The sequence below is a fragment of the Callithrix jacchus genome, chromosome 15 (genome assembly GCF_049354715.1).
Source record: "Callithrix jacchus isolate 240 chromosome 15, calJac240_pri, whole genome shotgun sequence".
Lineage (NCBI taxonomy): Eukaryota > Metazoa > Chordata > Mammalia > Primates > Cebidae > Callithrix > Callithrix jacchus.
This window is the reverse complement of record NC_133516.1, coordinates 17,788,183-17,812,656: the sequence shown is the minus strand read 5'-3', so window position 1 is coordinate 17,812,656 and position 24,474 is coordinate 17,788,183. Positions and strand designations below refer to the sequence as shown.

General features: G+C 37.1%; 2 protein-coding genes across 32 annotated transcripts in view; one reads left to right on the top strand and one right to left on the bottom strand.

Annotated features, from left to right (window-relative positions):
• Positions 1-3,257, top strand: part of LOC103788187 (uncharacterized) — a 245,189-nt gene extending 241,932 nt beyond the window's left edge. For 3 of the 6 annotated variants that reach the window (XR_004734715.3, XR_013527209.1, XR_013527207.1), the window contains one exon: positions 2,046-3,252. The gene's annotated coding sequence lies outside the window, so the exon portion shown is untranslated. Of the gene's footprint in view, positions 1-2,045 lie in introns of all 6 variants that reach the window. The other 3 variants (XR_614036.4, XR_013527210.1, XR_013527208.1) reach the window with 3 other exon arrangements.
• The window catches only part of LPP (LIM domain containing preferred translocation partner in lipoma), a 745,086-nt gene that overhangs the window by 60,521 nt on the left and 660,091 nt on the right, over positions 1-24,474 (bottom strand). The gene's annotated exons all lie outside the window — the stretch shown is intronic.

Genomic DNA, 24,474 nt, shown 5'->3' with positions numbered 1-24,474 from the left:
ATTTCCGAGTCTCAAAAGACAGTTAATTTGTGAAGCAACAGTCAGCTCAACTCAACAACAATCCAGGGTAAGCACAAATGTGAATTTCTGCAGTGTCCAATAAACTCGCCTCATAATCTCGAGCTTCTTACTATGTAACAGTAAAAATGGACATATCAGTTCTGAGCATCACTAAATTTTATAGGTAGATGTGGAGACCTCTTAGATTTTCTCAGTGTATAGAAAGTTGTCCCAAAACATAACCTTCTTCCCTATTTCCCTAGTGTGTGTGTTTGTTGGTGAGGTATGGGAGAGTCTTTTTTTTTTTTTTTTTTAAATAGTGCTTACTCTATTTTTCAACCTGTAAGTTCCAATAATTAAAAATGGAACTACATTCTATATTTTTTAAAATCAATATAAAACTTAGTTCATGCTTGAAAATTTAAAGATCTTTTGTTTCTGTTTTGTGTGTATGGAAATTACATAAAATGTCCATTTCTATCTTTCGCACAGGGAAGCCATTATCATTATATTTTCACATACCTTATTTCAAAGCTGTTATATTTTTACATGATGATTTTGATGATTTATACTTTCTTTCTAAAGTTTCTTTATACCTTTTCTTTTTTAAATTTTTTTATGAGATGGGACTTGCCATGTTGTCCAGGCTGGTCTCAAACTCCTGGACTCAAGCAATCCACCCGCCTCAGTGTCTCAAAGTGCTAGGATTATAGATGTGAGCCAGCATGCCCAGCCAATATATCTTTTAATCTCCAGCCACCCCAAATGTCTGGGAGGGCAAGAGTTACTTTGTTCTACAGAAGTGAAAAAACTAAGCCTTCAAAGCACTATACAGGGTCACATGGTGAGTAAGTAGCCAAGCTGGGGTGAGGATTCAGGTAATCCAACTGCTAAGTGTGAACTTTTCAAACCCAATACATATATTGCCCCAGATAATAGGATTTCAGGCGTCGACACTGCGATTTTTAGCCACGTATACTTAGATTCTTTCATTTCCCTTCCTTGAGCTTCTGAATCCTTATTAGTAACATACAGCTGATAATACCTGAAGTTTGTACCTCACACAGTGGCTCTAAGTATCAAGCAAAAAAATGTATCAGATTCTACCCACAGAATCAGGTTTCTGATTCTGTGTGTAAGAATCACCATATGATGGAAATAGTCATGTTTCCCTCTAAAGTTGCTGTTATTTTGTCTATACTATTTAGAGAGGTAGGGAAATAAATGTATGAGGTCATGTGCTGTGGGGTGGAAAACTATTTTTTCAAAATCATGTGTCTAATATGTGTGTCTCATTATTATTCAATATTGCTAATCCTCTGTCATTGGGTCTTCAACTGGAAAGTGTTAAACATCTGTATAAGAGTATTTTGACTAGGAGTATGGGGCATGCAAAGAGGTTTTGGGTTTTGGGTGGTGAGAGGGTGACTCCCACTGGAGAGAAATGATTAAGATTGTGTGTAAGTGGAATGAGGCTATGGGAACTGGCCTTGTAGACTGTGGTAAATTGATCTACGAAAAGATTCCATGAATGGACCATGAAGGGACAAAGGGGTAGTCAGGTCATTGGGGCAAGGATCATTAATTTGCTATTCCCATAACAGGTTGGAAGGTATGGTGATTAAAAGGCGAGGAGAGAAGGTGGAGGGCATATAGCTCTTCTTTAGATGTGATACAAAAATGATGGAAATTAGAGAAGGGTTCTAAAAACTAATGTTAACATAAGATTATCGTGCTTAGAAAAAGAGTATCCCCTTTGTTTCTCACTCAGTAACAAAACATAAAATCTCCTCTATGCTGGACACAATGGAGGGTATAGAGATAAAAGGAGAGGTGGCCCTTGACGACAAAAGATCACAATGTTGGAGAAAGAAATGCCAAGAAAAATATATAGATACTTGGAGAAGCATGGAATACTAGAGGCACCAAGTTAGATAATATTATATACATAACATATATATTCACGCTATATTACATATGTAATACCTAAAACACAATATATAATATTGTTCAAATAACAAACCTGACAATCTCTTTATTTATAGGGGACAGACCCTGTGTAATGATGGTGTTGTATGTGTCACCTCATTGAATCCCTGCAATAACCCAAGGAGATACCAGTTTCCCTAATGCCTCTTGATCAACAGAGAAAACTGAAGCTCAGGGAGTTCTCTTAACCTGCCCAGGTCACATGACTGCGAAGGACGCAGCTGGAGTTCTAATTCCAGCTCAGGCTACCTGACTCTGGAACTGAGACTCTTAGCTCCTTCTACTCCAGCACTCCCTCTTCCCTCCCAGCTTATTTCCCTCGCAGCACATATTTCCTTCCAATATTCTACATAACTTACCATTTATTTCTCTTATTGTATCCTCACTAGAATATAAACTCCACCAGCGTAAAAGTTTCTGTCTGTTTTCTTTACTGCTGTATACTCAACAACTAAAACGGTGCCTTGGACCTAGTATGTGCTCAATGCTACTTGTTGAGCAGACAAATGAATAAATGTTATACTTTATCCTATTGAGTTTGTCTCATTAGGGAAAAATGTGGTCAGACAGAAATACTTAGAAGAGGGATGAGATGTATCACAAAAAAGGTAGAGAGGAAGGTAGGAGAATGGAAGAAGTTTTGTATATAAAGAAAGACGAAAGGCATGTGGTCGGGAAGCAGATGCGAGGAGCAGGGGTTGTTTGCAGGTCAGTGAAGAGGACGATGAGAGATTTACAGTCCACATTCCAACAGGCACTTGGCTCAGAACACACAGAAAGCTCTGAATTCACTCCCGTAACGCTGTTACATAGCTGGAGAAAGGAATCTTTCCCCTACCCCTGCCCCAGCATTTGGCTCTGGTCCTCATTTCCTTCTACTGATGGGGCACAAGACTCCCAATATTTTCTGCCTCTCTGTTCCTCTCCCTGTTGTGGAAATGTTGCCCCTTCAACCCCCACTTCCTTTCATGCTACCAATGACTTTGCCAGTTCGAACTCCACTCATTAAGTCTTTTAACAAGAATGAAACGAGTAAGATTTTTCTCCTTATCCAGGATTCTGCTGTGTAGAATCACCATATGATGGAAATATTCATGTTTCCTCTAAAGTTGCTGTTATTTTGTCTGTACTATATATATAGGCATGGAAATAAATGTATGGGGTCATGTGCTGTGGGGCAGAAAACTGTCTTCTCAAAATCATGTGTCTAATATGTGTGTCTTGCTATTATTCTAGCCTTATTTCAAAAGAATGTACTGGGTTGCAGGTCAGATGAGATACAAATCCTAGGTCTATTAACTACACACTATGTGATCTGGAATGGTCCTATCTAAATCTTAGATTCTCCATTTGAAAATCAAGGTGATCTGAGCAAGGTGGCTGTGGCCAGACTTTTTTGATGTTCATGCCAGCTCTAATATTCCACTCCATTAATGTGAAAATTGCTCAGATATTCTATACAATCAGTCTCCTTTTAAAAAGCCCCCAGTCAAAGGAACTGCTTGCACCAGCATTCCACATAAGTTTTCTGCCGTTTATTCATTTACTTTTTCATTATGTATTCTCGTAACACTAAAGTATGTGAGGAACTACCGTAAGCCTGATCAGGGAAGAAACAGAACAAGATGAGATAGGACCTTAACATCATCATGAAGTTTAATAACAAGTAGTAGAGCTATGGCATATTCAGCTACGCAGCAACACAAGTCAGAAAGTGATTAAGGACGACAGAGAGAGGAACAGAGATGGGGCGGGGTGGTCCAGAGAAGACTGTTACTTTCAGCCTGGACAATCGGGGCAATACGTTTTGAGGCAGAGGTATTTGAGTTGAATCTTAAAGAAGAGGGCACATGCTGGTGGTGCTGTTGCAGGGGACTTGGGGGAGGGAATTCCAAGCGGAGCAAACAAGGTGAGCAAACGGTGATGAGAAATCCTATGACTAACGTTGAGAGGATGAAGGGGGCTAGAGGAACCAATAGAGCAAGATCACGGAGGGCCTGGAGTACCAATCTAAGGTATCAGTATCATTTGATTGTTATTCTGCATTGCACATTCCTCTTTGTATACAGTTTTCTGCCTATTTTCTATCTTAAAATGCACTGACCATGTAGTACTAATAATAGAACTTTCCAGATGAGACCTTCAGCTATTTACTGCTGAAAGCTAACGGGGCAAGAATTAGCACTGAAGATAACAGGATGTCTCTTATTAGTAAACCTGCAGAAACCACAGAGCATTCTCTTAGCCTCTCACCCCAAACAAACATATATTGTATCCACTTGCAAATGGTATAAAACTTCAGTGAGTAAGAAAGCACAGGCTTCTCTTTTAGAGGTAACCTGTCCACTCGAGAGTCCGCAAGTATTTGCAAGTATACCATCTTCTCCAGTTTGTCCTCTGCAGCTGCTCCTGAACCAAAATAAGTAACAGGCTATCTGGTACAAGCTGTACTCTACATACAGTGGCATATAAAGACCCATGGGAGGGCAGGGTGAAAGGCTGAGGGGGTGGACGGAGAAAAGAAAGGCTAGGTATGATTATGTCACCAGGTATCCTTGGTAACCAGAAAATATCTTGTACATTCTGCTTGAGTGTGGTGGCACATGGAGAAAGAAATGTGCCCTACTTCTGTCAACATCAACAGCATGGGGACAGGACATCTCTGTGCCTCAAGTCAAGGTGGGAGCAGGGATTTCCCTTAAGATTACCATTAAATCTTAAGCACTGGTCAAAACAAACAAAAAACAAAAAACATAAGCTGAAATGTGTGTGTGTGTGTGTGTGTGTGTGTGTGTGTGTGTGTGTGTGTATGTGTGTATGTCTTTTTCCTTGGCAAAGGCTTGCAAAGGAAGTAGTCAGTTAAGGCTGTGTGGAGCCTAGGCTGGGCAGGGAAGTTTTTGAGGTGCCCCTGGTATCTTCAAGAGCAGAGACAGACAAATTCCATTACTCTCTCACTCTCAGAACACTGTGGCCCACCAAATTCAGGATAATATCAAGGTATTTTTCTTAGAGTCACAATTCAGATACATGTTTCCTGTCTCTGGAGAGCATAAGCCCTTTGAAGGGTTGAACCCTTTCTTAGCATATACACCCAACTCTTGAGTTGACTAGTTAACCTCAGGGCTTTCACATCCAGCTAACCTCGATGCTTTGGGACCTTCACAGTACCTCCTTCTGAACTTCTGTGCTGTGAGAGCTTTATTCATCATCATACACACACACACAGACACACACAGAGAGAGAGAGAGAGAGAGAAAGAGAGAGTGAGCGAGCGAGAGAGAGAGAGGCTAGGACTACTAACCCTATACAAAGACAAAGGCAGCATAGATGGTCACTGTTCTATCACTTTATCATAATGTCATTTAAAAATAATCATCGATGATATTCATAATTGGTCCTAACTTTGGCAAACGATTCTATAGCTCAAAAAGAACCTTCAAAATCAGACATGCACAAAGAAGGTGTTGAAACCAAAACATAAGCAGAAAGGTCAAATGTTTTCTAGCCATTATGCAGCTGCTCTTGGTCACGTAAGATGAATTTCTGCTAATCCATAAAAGCAGCATGATTCTCAGATGTCCCTTCATTCATCATTCCCAGCACCAATATCCCACCCTACTTAAGGATTCTAAAGCTTGGTATGTCATCATCACCTTGGCCTTTGATGGCTAAATTTATGAAGGCGGCTGTGAGATTTCACTTCGGAACTCAGATGAAGCCAGATAAATGTGCCAAAGATGACGCTGGACATATGGTACTTAAAAACGATTCTGACGGCACTCAGAATAAGCAAGTCTGCTAATCCCACATCTGTGATGATGTAGCTTACATAGCATTCAGCACAAAATAACCACTCCTTCACGCATCCCAGGTTCACAATTTTGCACACTGTTCAAGGAGAGTCAGAGTTCTTTAAGAACTGCATTACTCCCAGCAGGTCACAGACCAACTCAAGAAGATACCATCCGCAAACAGCAATTCCCAGCGCCCCACAAGGAGCTGTCATTCTAAGTGAGTGCTATTCAACAGAATTTTCTGCAATAATGAAATACTTCTTCTGCACTGTCCAATATAGTAGCCACTAGCCATAAGTGATTCTTGAGCGTTTGAAATGTGGCTTGTATGACCAAGGAGGTAAATTTTGACCTTAATTCAATTCTAACTAGTTTAAATTTAAAGAAGCCACATGTGGCTAGTAACTATCATATAGAACAGTCCAGAGCCAGATAATCGATACTCACATCTTCATCCTATTACTACTGCATTCTATATTCAACTTCATTCTACTCTACCAGGAGTCATTTCCTTTAAATATCAGGTCACCCAAATGAGTGAATGCGCTCTTCAGAAGACAATGCTGGGGCTACAGGGGATAAATTACCAGCTTAAAATCACACCCCAGTATACAGTAGAGCCAGAATTAAAATGTAACTCTCTTGGTTATTTTTCTGGCTCTTCTTCTACTTAAATACACATTTTTGAGATGAAAGTATGAGACAAATAGATTATTATAAGTAAAATAATGGCTTCTAACTTTCTGTTTTCTCCTTAAAATTAATGACTTTGGTAGCGGAATATATTTAAGATCTAATGGTTTTGAGACTCAGTAACAGTAACAACAAAAGTGAGCCATAGAGATGGGTAAGACAAACATAGGGTGGAATATAAAAGTTTAAGACTAACAACAGAATTGGCAAGTTGAAGGCATTAATTTAAGAACCCTATATGTGTTAAAATTTATTATTAATTTTATAATATCTTTGGACTAATACAAATTATGCAACCCCCTAAACCTCCAATAGAATCTTTACCAACTGACCACTGTAATTCTACATGTTTCTTCTGTTATCCTCTGAATTTATTTAACTTTATTTGTTCTTTGTCTTTCTGTACCAAGGCACTTATAGATTATCATAAAATCCAAAAGTATTTTGAGTCACAGGAATGCAAAAAAGCCTTAGTAAAACAAAACATTTTCATTTGTTTTCTCTTTTTTTTAACTATCATTTACAACATAGAAATTGTGTTTATTTCTGCTCCCCCCAAGTCTCCACCCAGTAAAAAGTGTTTCCAGTCTGGGATGCCAACTTTCCATCCAAGTTCCATTTTATTTAATATCCCTGGGTGAACTCTCTTTAAAAGAAAGGTCTACACTGGAGCTTGAATGGACATAATGTTAAAACAGCAAGATAGACCAAGCTGCAGCCATACGGGCCCGTCAAGCTACATGGCATTAGGAAGAGACCCTTCCAATGACAAAGGCCCAGCTGCAGCAAAGTAAGATGCTTTCTCTCTAGCTACTGGGGGAAGTAGCCAGACCTGACCCTGAAAACATTTATTTTCACCTACCTCTTCTAGATAGGCTGAGAAATTTTGCGCTTCCTTGCCACATTACCTTGATTATTATACTGTCTCACTCCTTCCTAGCTCACAGATTGGCTGGAATTCTAAATATGGCTCTTGGAAGGAATTGAATCATAAAATATCCAAGTATCTCTACATAAAAAGAAATGTCATCTAGCCCATGACGAGGCTTTTGCATAAAAAAACCTGCCCTAATATCAGGTTTACAGTTTTCTGTATTAAAAAAGAACAAATAAACAACAGTAAAAAACTATAAAGGGGGATTTACTTTGGAGGGATTTCACACTGACATAAGAAAGAATTTCCTGTACATATGGTCCCCAATTTTAGACACAATGCATTCCTGGAAATTGTATCATAAAGCAGATCACCAGAAGGGAAAGCTGTGATTGTGCCTGCTTCTTTCATTCAACAAGCACCCACTGAATGCCCACTATGTCCCAGGCACAATGGCAAGCTCTGCCCTGTTCACATGGCCTAAAAAATGATCAGTACATCCAAATGGATGAGGCATTAAGAACAGAAATAAGTGTTTATGAGGATGTCAAATGAGCACAGCATCACTGTGATAAAGACTGGGGGCCTCCAGGACACTCTTTTGACCACAGAGTGTGGAATGTAATCATATGCTCCACCAAAGTGTGACAGAGATGTCTTATTTCTGCCTTATTTTCCAGGTATCCCATAAATGTATGCCATGCCACACAGGTGACCCAAATCACAGTAAAATTTCAGTGCTCACATCAATCTTCTCTCCCTTCCAACACACTTGATCCATTTCTTCCTGAGTTTATCTCAGACCTTCCTGATACCTAAAGCCGCTAAATCCAGGCTCACTTCTCCTAGCCCAAGTAGCTCAATTTTTTTTGTATTTGAGAAGAGAGGTTTTATGTGATACACCCTCCAATATTGCTTCACTTCACTTCAAAGAGCCCTTGTCATCATTTAATGACCTGTCTGTTCTTCCTGTATCAGAAGAGGAAGTGGACCCGATCATTTCCAAGACAACTTAGTTGGCTAGTAGACACCCTTTCAATGCCAAGGTCCCATGCTTCTAAAACCTGTGACAGTATATTATTTCATTCTGACTCTTTAGGAAGAGCAGAAAACAGCCGTTCCTTCCTATTCTAGAAAAAAATGAGACACCAGGGAGCAAAGCCATCTTAGGGGGCTACCACACTCATTCTTATGGACAAAATTCAGCCCACATAGAAATAAATCAAGAGATCATAATTTATTCCCAAGGAAAAAGTTGGATTAGTCACACAAAATTGGTTTAAAGATGTTGTCTGCAACATTAATATGCAAGAAGAGAAGAATGAGTAAATAATGGTTTAACTCCAAGTGTTAATGTTATGCAAGTACTAAAAACCAGGTTCTCTGGAAGGTGGAGGTTGCAGTGACCCAAGATCATGCCACCACATTCCAGCCTAGGAGCAGAGTGAGATTCTGTTTCAAAAAGAAAGAAAAGAGAAAAGAAGAAAAGAAAAGGAAACGTTTAGCCTGAAATTCTATTGCTGAAAGTTCCTGGGGTTGGTTGAGCTGAGAGGTAGTATATTTCTTATACTGCAGTGTCAGTGAAACGATATCATCTTTTGCAAAATCAATAAAATCCTGGTAATTTATCTGGCCAAAACAAAACAGGTTCTCAGAAAATGTATCTGAGAATAAAACAGATTTGGAATAAAACACACAAATACATATATCAATATGCACCTATATGCCATATATATAAGCATAACTATGTAAATTGTATGTAACACATAAACGAATGCATTTAGCATATAAGAACATATGTTATCGTAAATTTATTTTAAAAGAAGAAGGAAAAAGCAAAAGAAAAAGATTAATGGGTTAGCTATTTTTAAGTGTTTATAGTTATAGTAAATTACATGTTTACAGGTGATTTTGAAATTTATCCTTTCAGAAATGTGTTCCTGTAAAAATGATGAACATCATAATAAAGAATATCTAAAACAATGAATCTTAGCATTGGAATGACCTGGGGAGCTTTAAGAAATACTGATGTTTGTGACCAAATCTAGATATTCCGGTTGAAGTGATCTAGGATGCTGCCTGGGTGTCAGAGTTTCTTTTTTTTTATTATTTTTTAAATTTTTTATTGGATTTTAGGTTTTGGGGTACATGAGCAGAGCATGCAAGACAGTTGCGTAGGTACACACACGGCAGTGTGCTTTGCTTCCCTTCTCCCCTTCACCCACATTTGGCATTTCTCCCCAGGCTATCCCTCCCCCTCCCACTGGCCCTCCCCTTTTCCCCCCAATAGACCCCAGTGTTTAGTACTCCCCTTTCTGTGTCCATGTGTTCTCATTTTTCATCTAAAACTATCCAGATCATTCTAAATATTTAGCTACAATTGAAAACCACTATTTAAAAAATGTGTTTCTTTTCAACTATGTCCATTATTTATTTTAAATATACACATTCAAAATAATTCAACTTGTAATTAAAGGTTACATTCATTAGGATTGTTCTAACTGAAATCTGGAAAAAATAAAATCAGAGGCTGGAGAGATGAATGGAAGATAGAGCTGCACAAGAACCCTAAACATGGTGGTCACTTGTGCTATCTGGTAACCAGGATAAAAAAGAAAATATGAATTTAAAAAAAGGTAATTATTGTTAAAGAAGTTTAGAATTAATTCTAAAAGGAAATCATCTCATATATGTAAAGATTACACTGACATGATGGAAAACATATTTATTAACAGTTTAATAGATAATACAGAGACATTTTCTTATACAAGTTTCTTATACCAACTTCTTATAGATCGAGACCATCCTGGTCAACATGGTGAAACCCCGTCTCTACTGAAAATACAAAAAATTAGCTGGGCATGGTGGCGCGTGCCTGTAATCCCAGCTACTCGGGAGGCTGAGGCAGGAGAATTGCCTGAACCCAGGAGGCGGAGGTTGCAGTGAGCCGAGATCGCGCCATTGCACTCTAGCCTGGGTAACAAGAGCGAAACTCCGTCTCAAAAAAAAAAAAAAAGAAAAAAAAAAAAGCCAAGGTAAAACATCAAATGTTAATTTTGTGAAAACATTTCAGTGATGAACTCAGTGGAGTAGTCTGGATTTACCAGAGTTAACACTATATTTATTTACAATCAAAAGGATTATTTAAGAAGAGTAAAAATGAAAATGTATTATCCTTTTAATCAAACTTCCATTTATCTGTAACACAGAAGTGAATTTCTCAGTTAAGCACTTTGTGGTATGTAGATAGGACAGATTTAGGAAATTAAGTTGGGATATGTTAGAAACAGGCTGTAGTGAGGAGATGCAAACACGCAGAATGTAGTGATTCACATCTGCAAATATGAAAGGAGGTTTCTGAAGACAAATACTGATGTGTACTTTTCAGAAGAGTATTCCTCCTTTTATACCAATGATTGCACACAGATTCACACAGACACAAAAAGAGACACACATACTTAGTTTTTAGCGATAACTTCCAAAGTAAATGTGTAAATACTTGACTCAAACTAACTTGACATTTTTAGCCTGAGTCTCCTCGCCTCTGTTCTTTACTCAATTGAACACACACACACACACACACACACACACACGCACACACATACACAGAGTTTGTGGCAAGGCAAAACGTATGAGGGAGTATACTAAAGAAGTTCCAAGGAGGAAAAGCTATTTTTTGACTTTTAGCACATAAGCAATAATTTATTGCTAACAGCAGTTAATGTAATGGTTTGAGAAATGTGATTACCACACTTCCTTGGGAGAATCTGCTAAAAACAAAACTAACCCTATTACACAACAGTGAAAATAAGTCCAGAGTCTTGTGGACTATCCCCATGTAGTTGAAGTCACAGACACTCTGTAGCTTTCTGAAATCTCTAGTCTGCTTCGTTAGAGTACAAAGCTTCCCTTTCAGATAAGATGGACAGAGATGTTAATCTCTTTCTTTAGTTTTTAAAATGACAGCTGGCAGAGTTAGTGGCTTGACAAATAGGCTTGGGGATTCTCCTCCAGTACTAACAAGCCTTCCCATGGACCACCAAAGGTGAGTTTGCCATTCAAAGACCCCTTATAAACTAGTCCTAAACTACCTTTCTACTTTTACATCTTAGTTCCTTCACATTCCTGCCCCACTGCCTGAATCATTGCCACCCATGTGTTCATTTTTTCTGCCTCCAATCCCTGGATGAAACTCACCAATCCTTTTCCTCATTCCCACTGAACACCATCTGTCAAAGATCATACTCAGTCTTTAAAATCCAGGACCCACCTTCTCCACAAAGTATTCCCTAATTATGTAGTTAGAATAAAGTTCTTCCTCATTGTATTTTATGTTTCTATTACAATACCCTTTAATAAAGTCAATTTTCTTTTCTTTTTTTTTTTTTTTGCAAGATACCTTTTTTCTTTCCTTTTATCAATGCCCATAGTGTGGGGCCTTGTCATGTGAAACTTACAGCCTCTACAGTGAGGCATACAACAGGTATTCAGGTTATGTTTTTTGGAGGTTAAACCTTGCTTACACATGGACATAAAGATGGGAATACTAGACACTTTGGAATCCAAAAGGAAGAAATGAAGGAGTGGGAGAAAGAGCCAAAAAACTTCCTAGCGGGTACTATGTTCACTATATGGATGATGGAATTGATAGAAGCCCAAACTTCAGCATCACACAACTTATCCTTGTAACAAGGATACCTCCAAAATCTAAAATAGAAATTAAAACAAAAAGATAAAGTGTTTAGAATTTTAAGACCTGACTAATCAAATAGTGTCAAACAAGAGATGGCAAAAACCTCGTAAGTCATACTCACACACAAGTTGCAACTCTTTAGAGAGAAAGGTAAACAAATCATTAAATTATCATCAACTGAATTCTCATGACAATTACCAGACAATTATCTTCACTCTAAATGATAAATTGCCTTCTTTTCCAACAACCAAAGCTAAGTGGAAAACAGATCTGACCAGAAAAAGCCTGGGAAGGAAGCTGGTATAGATTATGTATTTGCAAGCAGTTAGGCACTTCATACATATAATCCAATATTAACAACTCTGCAAGGGAAAGACGTATTCCACTTTTTTAATTGAAGAAATTGAGCCTCGGAGAAGTTAAGCAATTTGCCCAAGGCTACACTGTTACGAAATAAAGCTGGGATTTAAATCTGGGGCAGTAGAACTACAAAGTCTAAACTCTTTCCATCCTACCAATCTGCCTCTCCTATATAAATAGCTCAGAATTTAACTTAAGATTAATAGACGAGCGATTCTCAAACTACTTTATATTTTTGCAGGGCCTTAGAGTAACACCTGTCCAACTGACATGGAATCATGAGACTCCAGAGTCTTATGGACTATCCACGTGTAGTTGAAGTCACAGACACTGTAATCTTCTAAAATCTCTCGTCTGAGAGATTAAACGTAGGGAATAGCTCAAGAGAGAAAAATCCAGTAGAAACTACTATAATACTCAGAAGAGCTTGAACATCAATAAAATGAGGATACATACTACTATCAACTATTAAAGAGTTCTGACAGACTACACATATTATATGTTATTATTCACAAAAAGCATTATTAGCTGTACTGGAGGAAAAAAGGGGGATTAATTAGAAGGTATGAAGCTTGCAATTCAGTTGAGAAAACCATGAACTAGCTACGGTGTCTTGAGCAAGTCATTTTTTTTGCTGGGTTGTCATTTGTGCCTGTTTGCTCAATACCGGGATTGATTATGTGACATGTACCCGTTACTTCTAACATTCTGTAAGCCTGAAGTTACTAACTTGTAGACCTACAGGATCTCACTAGCAGAGAGGAGAGATTCTGCTCATGCCTGCACTCTGAATGTATTTCATATGCCTTACATTATGATCCCTACAACTTTCCTAAAAGTATTTATTGCCAGCCAGTTGAGATACTAAGAAAATAATCATGTGGAAGAACAAAAATGTAAACTTTTTAACAGGTGTCTGGAGGTGGTTTCCTTGCTGCATTCCTTTGCAGTGAGCCCCAACATTTCCTTGCACTGTAGTATCTGTTTCTCCACCTCAGGTTAGATTTTGAAATTTTAGTTTTGAGACAAATACAGGATCTGGTTTTCCATTTTTGTTCTGTATACAAAGTGAAGTTAAAACCACTTCAAATTCCAACAGGACTCCTCTCCATCCCACAGCCCACAAGAATTCTAACAGGACTGGGTTTTGTCTGGTGGTAGGGAGTGGCAGTAGCAGCAAAGAGGCTCGTCAAATGGAAGAAGGTGTGATATGTTTCAGGAAAGAAAACTGCCAGGAGCAAGAAGGATAGAAAACATGGCATACTAATTGAAACAGATGCAGAAGAGACATCAGTTTGTTATATCCGTTTGTGTGTCTCTATAATACAGAACTAAGTGTTTTAACAGTCCTTTTGAAACTTGAAAATGGATCTTCCATCAATTCAGAACTACACACTGGCTCAAACTAGCTCTTATTCAAAGAGGTCATCTGATAGGTCACTGCCCACTGTACACTGGAGTCTATATCAAACTTTGATAAGGCTCTGTGGAAACAAGGCAAGTGCTATTAGGAGATCTACAGAGGAAGAAATGTACCAGATTCTACTCCACCCTCACTGCTATGATCGCCAGTGCCCTTAACACAGGGCATTTTTACAAGTTATCATGAAGAAATGACAGGAAATAGACCCAACTGCCCTGATAATAACCGTGTTGGCTTCTGTATAAGTTCATTTTAAATTTATTTGAAAGTAGCCTTGTCTTTTCAAGGAGCAAAATTTTCCCATCTTAATTATTTACAAATATTTGTTTCCATGCAACAATCAAAAAGGCAAAGAAACTCTAGGGTCCTTCATGCTTCACACTGTTACTCTTGAGGAAGAAAAAAGATCAGAAATAGCTTTTCTTTACCAATGGAGAGGTTGTTGTCAATAATTTGTAAGGAATTCAGATTAATGCATTTTTTTGTATTCCTATTCAATGCTTAGCACTATGGTAAGTATTAAGGATTATATAAGTTTTTTATTTAGGAAGACAACATTAGTTATTTCATACAACTTGGGTCTTGGTCTTGGGCTCCCAAATCCTTTCAAGTTCTGTTTATTCCTCAGCAAGTAAATAAAAATTTCACTTTCTTTGGCACTGAATCTAAATAGCAGAGAATTTCAGAAAAGGAAGAAAGCAAATAAGAGAGATCTCAGGAAAGTTTCGTTAGGAGGATGCACTAACTTAATTGTACTATATATGAAGGGAGGCATAAGCTCTGCCTAATTAACAAATAGAATTGGGGAAGCAAGTTAGAAAAACTTTCCAGAAGATGAGAAGGAAACATTCGACTTCGGGCTTAGATAGAGAAGAAAAGCAATGACCATGGTGTAGAAAAGTATATCTAGAGCAGTTTGTAGTTTATCAGTCACAGTCTCTGATTATGTATCAATAATGTCATTTGAAAAAAAAGGGTCAGAAGTGGCCAGAAACTTTACTCAAGTAAAGGAAAAATCTTAACATTTCCCAGGCTTCATGTATAATCATTTTTTTTTTGTCTTATGAAATTTACTTTTGGATTCTGTCTGAACAGAATCACAATGAAATAAGCGATTTGTTGACACAAAGATCCTCAGTAATGAAATCTGCTTCCCTGTGGCTCTTGCAGGAGAGCCTGCCTGCAGCCCACCATTGGCTTGAAGTAGAGAAAACAGCTAGTCTTCCCTCAACAGTTGCCAAGGAAACAGCCAGTGTTTTATGACATCATGGATGGATTAAAGGAAAATAGACTGACCCTATAACAATGCCACTGGAAGACCAGCTGCTTGGAAAATTGCAACGATTATCCAATGTCTTCTTTTAAACACACACATACAACAGAAAATCTAAACCAACACATACAACCAGGAAAACGTTTTTCCCTCCCAACAAATCCATTATGGAGTTCTTGCCTAAGCATAAGAGTCAGTTACTGCTGCTTCTTTTTCTTTCCTTTTTTTCTAAAGGGAGTTAGAATCTACTATTATTTTGTCTCAGTCAGAGATACAATCTTAAACCCAGACTTACATTATTTTAACTAACATCAGCCAGAAAGGAAATGAGTCTAAGATGAATTGCTTTAAAACTAAACCCATACCTGGCTCTACAATCCTTGAACATCTTGGTTCTCTATACAGTATGTTCTTGGGAGTAGATATAAAATCCAGAAATTCTAATTATGCTTGTATTGTATTCATGTGTTCACTGAAATGCCAGAAAAGTTATCCAGGTGTCCTAGAACCTGGCTTCAACATAAGAAGCTGGGGTTAGCTTTGGAATTAAATCCAAATAGCATAATAAAGATAGATTACTTACCCATATGGCAAATACTGCAGTGAAGCATTAGGGGCACTCAATTCTGGTCATTTCCATTGGACAAGTATTTATTTAGTGCCTGGATCTTAACAGATGCCAATACATGTTGGCCAAACATAATAGTAACTAGTATTTATTAAGCTTTTATTGTGTGTGAGGCACTGAATTGACTGCTTGATGTGTTTTCTGATTTAATAATCAAATATGCAAAGGGAGGAGGACATATTATCATTGTCCCCATTTTACAGGTAAGAGCATTCACCGAGTCTTGGAGTTGGGTAAAGTAACTTGTCCTGATCTTCACAGCTCATGGGCAGGGATCTTTGGGCTCTGCCTCTGATGACTTTGCTATATTGACTCTTAAGACTGAGAGACTAATGCAATGTCCAACTTCCCACAGTGGGTCACACATGAATCACATGTTGCTGTTGTTTTCTGAGAGCTAACAGAACAGTCTGAATTTAAGTGCATGTGTGTGTATGTATACATACATCTACAAAGAATCTATTCAAGTCACAACGAACCTGATACTATAAGAAAGAAGAGTTCGAGGAACAACAGGAATTTTCATCCCATTTGACTTAAAGAAAGTCATTTAATTTATGTGGACAAAATATAGGGAGTTCAAGAGAGGAAGCAGCTGGGTGGAATTTCAATTATTAGAAGTGAATAGAAAAGCTTAATCCTGTAACCTAGGGTTATTTCCATATGAGAGTGGACTATAATACTGTGAGGAAAGAGGGAAGGGAGATTTAACATTTATTACTGGTATACTATCTTCATCTCTACTTCTGAATTGAACCAGTATCATATAAGGAGACTGGTGAAGAAAGTCTGTAAAATTTCTCCTAAACTATGTCCTTATTGAGTTTTTTTTTTTTTTTTTGGTAATACATACTATCTTGGTGTATATTTTAGTGCAACCTTCTTGTCTACTAAGTGACAGAGGTAGACCAGTTGACCTCCTAACTAAAGGTCCTTTAGCATCTATTAAAATGCTATTGAAATGTGTGGGACAGATGCTAAATAGTGTGTGTGTGTGTGTGTGTGTGTGTGTGTGTGTGTGTGTGTTTTATTTTGTTTGTTTATTTGTTTTTGAGATAGAGTCTCACTCTGTTGCCCAGGCTGGAGTGCAGTGCATGATATCGCCTCACTGTAACCTTTGCCTCTCCAGTTCAAGTGATTCTCCTGCCTCAGCCTCCAGAGTAACCAGGATTACAGGCATGTGCCACCACACTTGGCTAATTTTTTTGTATTTTTACTAGAGACAGGGTTTCACCACACTGGCCAGGCTGGTCTCAAACTTCTGACCTCAGGTGACTTGCCTTCTTTGGCCTCCCAAAGTGCTGAGGTTATAGGCATGAGACACCGCACCCAGCTAATAGATGCTTTGTTAACAAAACTTCTTCAGAAGAAAAAGTTCCTTCTAACTATGATAGATTTGCTCAGGTGGGTCCCCAGACTCAGCAACGGTAAGAATCTTGTGAAGCCTGGCAGTCCCAAGGGGGACAGTATAGCTTTCTGTAGTGTTTAGGGTTATCTAGCCAATAACTGAGTAATGCATCTACAAGACATTCCAGAACTCCACTTGACATAGTAGGCATTCAGTGATAGATAGAATGGATAAACACGAATACTGACTCATATTCTGGAGATAATACCTGGAGTAAAATTTTATCACTACCCACAGCCTTTTAATTTATGATAACCTACTTTTATATTTCAATATCAATGAAACAAGAATAATGATACTGATTTAATAGATTACTGGTGATTAAATAAGATCATTCCTGTAAAATACTCAATACAAAAAATGGCACAGAATAAAGCATACATCAAATGATACTAAAGAACCCAAAGGGACATGAGTGATTGAAAAGTGGTTGTTATTGCAATTGCAATGAAATAGCTAAGGTATTTGCTAATCTCACTGGAATCTAATAAATAGGTTCAGGCATACATAAAAATATACATGGAATCTAATTTATATTATTCAAAGACCATTTTTCTAATTCAATTAAGATATTCTATATGGTCTGTGTATTCGATTAAGATATTCTATACTGTCATGTCTGTCTAACATGAGTCTATAAGCTGCAAATGCTTTATTTGCTGGAATAACTGGCTCCAGGAATTGAGAAAACAATAGCAAACTTCACAGTGAGTGAGTGGTAGACTCAGAAGCTATATTTTGTTCATAATTACTGATCGATCCTTTCAATAGTTTGGGTTCATTCTCCTCCTCTTTCCCTGCTCTCATTGATACTTTTTAAATAGAAAAGCTAAAGGATAAAAAAAAAGTGTATTTTTTCCCCTAAATCAAATCTGTACCAAGAATGTTGGATGCTTGGAGTAAAATTTCTTAGATATAATACACACACACATACAGAAAGGGAGAGAGAGAGAATGAATAGTTAGTTCCTTGGCATGGGGGGAAATCTCAAAAATTATCCAGGAATAAGGGGAAAATGTCATTGTGGGGTTAGTCCTTTGAATTATTTAATAATTATATCTACAAAGGGAACACTAATTTACCCCATCAGTGAACATTTTGGAAGCTATTTATTTGGTTTAAAAAATATAATCTTTAAAACATCCTCAATATGCAAAAGAAAGGGGGAAGATAAACACAGATGCTAAAGAAACAAACTGAATTGTGCTTTTTTCCAGTTCTCCTAGTCATTTTTGTAAATTCCTTCAAACTATGCATTTAGATCTTTTTATGTTCTGATGACATTCATCATTAAAACACAGGGTAAAATCCATCGCTGTTACCATTGTAGAATTGGAAGTTTATGCTAGCTGCAAGAAGTACATTTTCGGAATTCTTTGATTACATGAAGAATTCAGTTTGCCCACTGGCACTGAAAGCACCAATACAAGGAATTGGGAAGCATTGTAATGAAGAATTTCGTAGTTGAAACACACAGGAAAAACACTGTAACCAAAATTCTCCAGATTTTACTTTAGTTCTTATTGTCTAGATTATCAACTATATGAACTACATTTAATGATGAAAATTAAACATATTTACAGAATATCTATAAAAGTACTCAACCTTGACCCAGGAACAGACCAGAAGGAATGCAAGGGAATGAGAATTCTTTCCACAAAGATTCTCTTAGTACCTTAAAAAAACTTTGGGGAAATAAAAGAATAAGACAATGTTCCAATTGTCTGTAATGCAAAGGATAAATGCTTGAAGGGAGATGGAAACCCGTTCTCCATGATGTGATTATTATACACTGCATACCTGTATCAAAATATCTTATATACCCCATAAATATATACACTTACTATGTATGCACAATTTTTTAAGGATTTAAAGAAAAATAAAACAAACAAAAAAACAATGTTCCAATACTCAAACCTTTCAGTGTAGCTGAGAGATTTCATTAAGCATATTTACTAACAAAATTTTACCCCAGTCAAGTCCCTTCCCTTCCCTAAGCCTCAGTTTTCCTATCTATATGATGAGAAAGTTTCAGACCCCAGGAGAGTTCTGGACCCCATGATCCATAAGGGTCTGTCCTTAATGAATGGTTCTAAGGTTATTTCTTCCAGGGAAAAAGACCTGGATAGCTCCACTAATTGCTATAAAAACAAAGCCATAGGTTTCTTTCCTAACATAATAACTAATTACTATTTCCCAGTTCTTAGGCACTATCTACACTGTTATGCTTAAAGGTTAATATCAAATGATGTCTTCTCCCATACACTTTTATTGATTTCCCCAATCATACTTTTTTTTCTCCCTACTCTTTGAGGGTGTGTGTGTGTGTGTGTGTGTGTGTACAGCCTTCAAGACCCTTAAGGGGTTGTATTCTAGCTTTCAAGATCCTTAAGGTTAGTAGCTTTTCCTTCACCTTTCATTTCCTAAGTGCCCACTATATAACAGGTTCTCAGTTAATGCTTGGGATGTGAATATCCATAGCTCTATTATGCTACAATCTCAATTACATCCTATGGTCACTTAAGATGGGTACCCTTTTCTATGAGTTATACTTCATTGCAATTTTTTATATCAATAATTTACCAAAATCATTATATGCACATATATATACTATCCTATAACTCATATGTGTGTGTTATATGTATTCTCCTACAATTGATTTCATTCCTATATCTATACCCTTGAGAAATATTTTATGTATATACACCAAAAGACATGTGCTCAGAGAAGTATTCTTTGTTGTCATGAACCCAACCATAAATAATTCAAATGTCTACCAATAGAACAAAAAAGTTATGGTATTTTCCATTCAATCAAAATTATATAGAATTGAAAATAATTATGCCTTCTGTATAAGATGGAGAAAATTAAAAGAGCACTACTCCCACTCCTACAATAATTAAAACAAGCCAGATAGCGTGAAAATCTATAATTGGTTTTGAATCCATAGAGAACTGAGGCTGCAGAACAACCAACTATAGTAGTGTCCCTGCATCCATGGAGGATACCTTCCAAGACCGCCAGTAAATACTGGAACTGTGGATACAACCTAACCCCTATACATACTATGCTTTTTCCTATACCATACATACTTATGATAAAATTTAGTTTATAAATTAGACACACAAAAAGATTAATGGCAATAACTAATAATAAAATAGAACAATTATGGCAATATCCTGTAATAAAAGTTACATGTATATGGGCTCTCTCTCTCTCACTGTCTCTCTCCCTCAATATTTTATTGTACTGTAGTCACCTATTTTTGGACTGTGGTTGACCATGGTAACTGAGACTGCAGAAAGGAAAACCACTGATAAGTGGAAGCTGGAGAAACTACTCTAACCTGAAATCTAAGGAAAGACAGATGCCTCTGAGGAGAGACAGGACGTGAACACTTGTCTACCTGAGGCAGATGCCTCTGAATGCCATACTATTGGTAAGAGAAAAAAATCACTATAGTTATTAACTAATTGCAAGAGACTAATTGTAGGCTAGCATAAAAAAAAAACAGAATCTTTGGACAGTATAGATAGAAGGGGAATTTAATTTATCCTTCTATCTCAGCAGATGCTCAGAAGAAAGACTTGAGGCAAAATAAGAGTACTGATAGACCAATAGAACAGAACAGAGAATTCAGGAATTATACCACACATCTACAACCATCTGATCTTCAACAAACCTGACAAAAACAAGTAATAGGGAAAGGATTCCCTATTTAATAAATGATGCTGGAGAAACTGGTTAGCCATATACAGAAAACTGAAACTGGACCCCTTCTTTACATCTTATACAAAAATTAACTCAAGATGGATTAAGTACTTAAATGTAAAACCCAAAACCATAGAAGCCCTCAAAGAAAACCTAGGCAATGCCATTCAGGACATAGGCATGGGCAAAGACTTCATGATGAAAATGCCAAAAGCAATTGCAACGAAAGCTAAAATTGACAAATGGGATCTAACTAAACTAAAGACCTTCTGCACAGAAACAAACAAACAAACAACAAAAAAAAAAACAAACTATAATCAGAGTGAACAGGCAATCTAAGGCAACCTACAGAATGGGAGAAAATTTTTTATAATCTACCCATAGGACAGAGGTCAAATATCCACAAGCTACAAGGAACTTAAACATATTTACAAGAAAAAAACAAACAACCTCATCAACACGTGGGCAAAGGATATGAATAGACACTTCTCAAAAGAAGACATTTATTTTGTCAACAAACATATGAAAAAAGCTCAACATCACTGATCATTAGATAAATGCATGTGACCCTAGAGTACTGCTTAAGTACTATGAGTTCTGCAAAGAAAAAAAAATGATAAAAAAATGCAAATCAAAACCACAATGAGATACCATCTCACAACAGTCAGAATGGTGATTATTAAAAACTGAAGAAAGAATACATGCTGGTGAGGCTGTGAAGAAATAGGAATGCTTTTACACTGTTGGTGGGAATGTAAATTAGTTCAACCATTGTGGAAGGCAGTGTGGCAACTCCTCAAGGCTCTAGAACCAGAAATATCATTTGATCCAATAATCTCATTTCTAGGTATATACCCAAAGGAATATAAATCATTCTACTATGAAAACACATGCACCCATATTACATTTATTGCAGCACTATTTACAACATCAAAGACAAGAAACCAACCCAAATGTCCATCAATAATAGACTGGATAAAGAAAATGTGGTACATATACACCATGGAATACTATACAGCCATAAAAAGGAATGAGATTATGTCCTTTGCAGGGACATGGATGAAGCTGGAAGCCATCATCCTCAGTAAACTAACACAGAAACAGAAAACCAAACACCACATATCCTCACTCATAAGTGGGAGTTGAACAATGAGAACACATGGTTACAGAGAGGGGAATATCACACACCTGAGCCTGTTGGGGTATGGAGGGACACAGGGAGGGAGAGCATCAGGACAAATAGCTAATGCACGCATGGCTTAAAACCTAGACAACAGGTTGATAGGGGCAGCAAACCACCATGGCATCCATATTCCTATATAACTAACCTCCACATTCTGCACATGTACCCTGTAACTTAAAGTGAAATAGAATAAAATAAAAAACAAAAAAGAGCACTAATAAAGTATCTGCTGTGGTGCAGCCTTCCTGAGGGGAACAGTAGCAGCTTTGGGAAAGGCTGAGTGCCCTGCCCATATACTTCTCCCAAATCATCTCTTCAGAACAAAGGTCTTCAGCCCTGGGAAAATGACAGTGAGTCTTGTGGGTCTTAGGGCACCAGTGATGACTCATCATGGGTAGAGGAAAGGAATGAAAAGTGATTTTAGTCGGGGAGAGGCAGGATTACTGAAAAACAGCCTGCTTCTGAGACCCACAGCCACAATGCCTCTCTAAAACTGAGGCTAATAGGAGAAAATATCTGCTTCATAAGCATCAAGTAAAAAGTAACAGCAGTCAAGTTCAACCACCATGGCTGAATTACTATACATTCCTGCCAACCGTGTAAAATTTGAGAAACAGACAAAAAAGAGGTTGTCTCTGAGGTACAGGCACAAAAAGAAGATCTAAGTCTGAAGGTGGAGCAAATACTGAGAAAGTCTCTTTGGAAAACCACTCCCCACCACAAAGAAAAAGTATCATTAGTGATAGTTGAAGTCTGTGGTATACTTAGGGGAACCATAGAAACAACAACAACTAATTCAAATCAAGGCCAACTTCTGACAAGACGGACACAAACACCCCACCCTAAAGGCCTAACAAAAGAAAAGTCATGTTCATTTACAGGTGTAAAATATATTAGCCTGCCTTTATTATCCTATATAATATATGTCTGGCTTTCAACAAAAACTTACAAGGCATACAAAGAAGGAAAAATAACAACACACTGTCAAGAGACAAAGCAACAATCAGAAATAGACTCAGAAGACAGATGCTGGGTTGATTAGATAAGGAATTTAAAATAACTATGATTAATGTTGAAGGCTCTAGTGAAAAAGGAAGAAAATCTGCATAATCTCAAAGACCTCGAAACTCTCATATGAGACTATTCTCATTCTGTCCTCTGAAAATAAAATGAAAATGTGAAAAATGAAAATCATAGTAACAGAGAAGAAAAATACTTTGAATTGGCTCATAAGTAGACTCAACTGGGGAAAGAATTAGTAAACTTAAAGACTTGTCAATAGCAATTATAGAAACAAAAAGAGTAAAAAGTAACAGAACAGAGCATCAAAGAACTACAGAAAAATATTAAGGCTGCATGTAGTTAGAACTCCAAAGGGAAAAGATAAAAGAATAAAGGCAACAAACCACCACAAACACACACACACACACACACACACACACACACACACACACAAAGATAATGGCTATCCTCTAAAGAACAAACAACAAACTGAAGTTAGAAGAGCCAAGAAATGAAGGGACTGCCATACAGGATATATGCAAACACTAAAACTAAAACCAGAAAACTAAAACTAAAAACCCCAACAAACATAATTTCAAGCTGTTAGAAAAGAGATAAAGGACAAAAGCTTGAGACCATCAGAAAACAAAAATTCATACTGCATTGAAAGCAGGAAAGAAAATGACAGCAGACTTCTTGTCAGAAACTATGCAAGTGAGAAACAAGGAAGTGACATCTTAAAGGTGATAAAAGGAAGAAGGCCAACACAATTCTCTACTTAGTAAAAATATTTTGCAAATGAAGGAGAATTAAAAACTGTTTCAGGAAAGAATTGAAGAAATATTGAAGGGAGCTCTTCAACCAGAAAGAATATGGTACTAGACACAAAGGTGGATTTATACAAAAAAATAATGCTGAAAAAGCAGAAATGAATTAGCTTTTACATTATTTTTAATTGCTTTAAAATATAACAGTCTAAAGTGAAATTAGTGTCAATATGCTGTGGATTTATCGAATATATATAAGTAAAATGAATGACAACAAGAACAAAAAAGATGGTAAGTAAATTGAGAGGAACAGTTGTAAGGTCCTGAAACGACCCAGACAGTGATATCATACTATTTGAAGGTAGACTCAAGTTAATTAAAGATACATATTGCAAATCAATGGGCAACACTATCATTAAAACCAAGAGTATAAATGATAAACAAGGAGTGTAAATAAGATGGAACTGTGAAAAACACTGAATTCAAAGAATGGCAGGAAGAGAAAAATATAACAGATGGAAAAGTAAAAAAAACTGATGGTGAATTTCAATCCAACTATATCAATAATCACATCAAATGTAAATAGTGTAAACACACAAATTAAAATACAGATGGTCGAACTGGATAAAAAATAAAGACTATCTGTCCAAAAGGAAGCCACTTCAAATATAAAGAT